Raw genomic sequence first — 3,299 nt, forward strand, 5'->3', positions numbered from 1 at the left:
AGCTTGCTAGCTTAACTTTGGGAGCCTCTATCTATTTATCTGTAAAATGAGAGTAATAACCTGTGTTAGCTAACTCATAAGGTTGTTGTGAAGGTTAGAATGAAATGAGGCAATGCAAATAAAGAGTAAATTGTTATTTTCAGATAAATGTCACTGCAAAAAGAAAGCATGTATTTATTAGGAATCAATCCCATTATTCCCTAGCTGCCTCACCTCCACTCAGCTCTAGGCAACAACTAATTTCTTTTCTGTCTGTATCAGTTCAGTTCAGTTCAATTCAGTCGCTCAGTCGTGTTCGACTCTTTGTGACCCCATGGACTGCAGCACATCAGGCCTCCTCGTCCATCACCAACTCCCAGAGTTTACGCAAACTCATGTCCATTGAGTCAGTGATGCCATCCAACCATCTCATCCTCTGTCGACCCTTTCTCCTCCCGCCTTCAATCTTTTCCAGCATCAGGGTCTTTTCAAATGAGTCAGCTTTTTACATCAGGTGGCCAAAGTATTGGAGTTTCAGCTTCAGCATCAGTCCTTCCAATGAATATTCAGGACTGATTTTCTTTAGGATGGACTGGTTGGATCTCCTTGCAGTCCAAGGGACTTTCAAGAGTCTTATCCAACACCACAGTTCAAAAGCATCAATTCTCCAGTGCTCAGATTTCTTTATAGTCCAACTCTCACATCCATACATGACTACTGGAAAAACTAGAGCCTTGACTAGATGGAGCGTTGTTGGCAAAGTAATATCTCTGCTTTTTAATATGCTGTCTAGGTTGGTCATAACTTTTCTTCCAAGGAGTAAGCATGTTTTCATTTCATGACTGCAGTCACCATCTGCAGTGATTTTGGAGCCCCCCAAAATAAAGTCAGCCCGTGTTTCCACTTTTTCCCCATCTATTTGCCATGAAGTGATGGGAACAGATGCCACAGTCTTCGTTTTCTGAATGTTGAGCTTTAAGCCAACTTTTTCACTCTCCTCTTTTGCTTTCATCAAGAGGCTCTTTAGTTCTTCTTTACTTTCTGCCATAACGGTGGTGTCATCTGCATTTCTGAGGTTATTGATATTTCTCCTGGCAATCTTGATTCCAGCTTGTGCTTCATCCAGCCCAGTATTTCTCATGATGTACTCTGCATGTAAGTTAAATAAGCAGGGTGACAATATACAGCCTTGACATACTCCTTTCCCTACTTGGAACCAGTCTGTTGTTCCATGTCCAGTTCTAACTGTTGCTTCCTGACCTGCATACAGATTTCTCAAGAGGCAGGTCAGGTTCCATCTCTTTGAGAATTTTCCAGAATTTATTGTGATCCACACAGTCAAAGGCTTTGGTATAATCAATAAAGCAGAAATAGATGTTTTTCTGGAACTCTTTTGCTTTTTCGATGATCCAGCAGATGTTGGCAATTTGATCTCTGGTTCCTCTGCCTTTTCTAAAACCAATTTGAATATCTGGAAGTTCATGATTCATGTATTGCTGAAGCCTGGCTTGGAGACTCTTGAGCATTACTTTACTAGCGTGTGAGATGAGTGCAATTGTACGGTAGTTTGAGCATTCTTTGGCATTGCCTTTCTTTGGGATTGGAATGAAAACTGACCTTTTCCATTCTTGTGGCCACTGCTGAGTTTTCCAAATTTGCTGGCATATTGAGTGCAGCACTTTCACAGCATGATCTTTTAAGATTTCAAATAGCTCAACTGGAATTCCATCACCTCCACTGGCTTTGTTCTTAGTGATGCTTCCTAAGGCCCACTTGACTTCATATTCCAGGATATCTGGCTCTAGGTGAGTGATCACACCATCATGATTATCTGGGTCATGAAGATCTTTTTTATGCAGTTCTTCTGTGTATTCTTGCCACCTCTTCTTAATATCTTTTGCTTCTGTTAGGTCCATACTATTTCTGTCCTTTATTGAGCCCGTCTTTGCATAAAACGTTCCCTTGGTGTCTCTAATTATCTTAAAGAGTCTTTCCCATTCTATTGTTTTCCTCTATTTCTTTCACTGATCATTGAGGAAGGCTTTCTTATCTCTCCTTGCTATTCTTTGGAACTCTGCATTCAGATGGGTATATCCTTTTCTTCTTTGCTTTTTGCTTCTCTTCTTTTCACAGCTATTTGTAAGGCCCCCTCAGACAGCCATTTTGTTTTTTTGCATTTCTTTTTTTTGGAAATGATCTTGATCCCTGTCTCCTGTACAATGTCACGAACCTCTGTCCATAGTCCATGAGGCACTCTGTCTATCAGATCTAGTCCCTTAAGTCTATTTCCCACTTCCCCTGGATAATCATAAGGGATTTGATTTAGGTCATACCTGAATGGTCTAGTGGTTTTCGCTACTTTCTTCAAGTCTGAATTTGGCAATAAGGAGCTCATGCTTTGCCTATTTTGGACATTTCATATAAATATGATAATTTAATAAGTGGGCATTTTTGAGTGGCTTCTTTCACTCACCAGAATATTTTCAAGGTTTATCCGTGTTAAATCATGTAAGAATGATTTATTCAGTTTTACTGTTGAATATATTCTATGGCAACCCACTCCAGTATTTTCATCTGGAGAATTCCATTGACAGAGGAGCCTGGAGGGCTACAGTCCAAGGGTTGCAAAGAGTCGGGCACAACTAAAGTGACTGAATGTGCGTAAATATACTGTATTTTATTTATCATTCAGTCACTTGACAGACATTTTGGTTGTTTCTACAGTTTGGCTATTATGAATAATGCTGCCATGAACATTTATGTAGAAGTTTTTGTATGAATATCCATTTTAATTTTTCTGGTATGTATGCCTAGCAATAAACTTGCTGGTCATATGGCAACTCTTGTGTTTAACCTTTTGATGAACTCCTCATCTGGAGAATATTAATAATAATAACTATCCTAACTATTTTCCAAAGCAGTTATATCATTGTAAATTCCTGTTAGCAGTGTATGAGTATTCCAAGTTTTCCACATTCTGGTCAACACTTATTATTATCTGTTTTTTTGATGGCAGTTATCCTAGTTGGTATAAAATGGTTTGTCATTATAGTTTTGATTTGATTTGCATACTTTGTATAATTTCAAACCTTTAGGATTTGTTTTGGATTGTTTCATGGCCTATCATATGGTATCCTGTGTGGATTATTCAGGCACTTTTTATTAACACAAAGGAAGATATTATCAGGTAAATAATACATAAGAGAGAGCACTGTTCCCATGGCATGAAAGAATGCAGAGAAGAAATACAGACCTCATTATATGAGACAGAAAATTCTGCTTAAAGGTTAAAAATATTATGGTTAAATGCATTGAGAATT

This window comes from Ovis canadensis, chromosome 10, assembly GCF_042477335.2.
Source record: "Ovis canadensis isolate MfBH-ARS-UI-01 breed Bighorn chromosome 10, ARS-UI_OviCan_v2, whole genome shotgun sequence".
Classification (NCBI taxonomy): domain Eukaryota; kingdom Metazoa; phylum Chordata; class Mammalia; order Artiodactyla; family Bovidae; genus Ovis; species Ovis canadensis.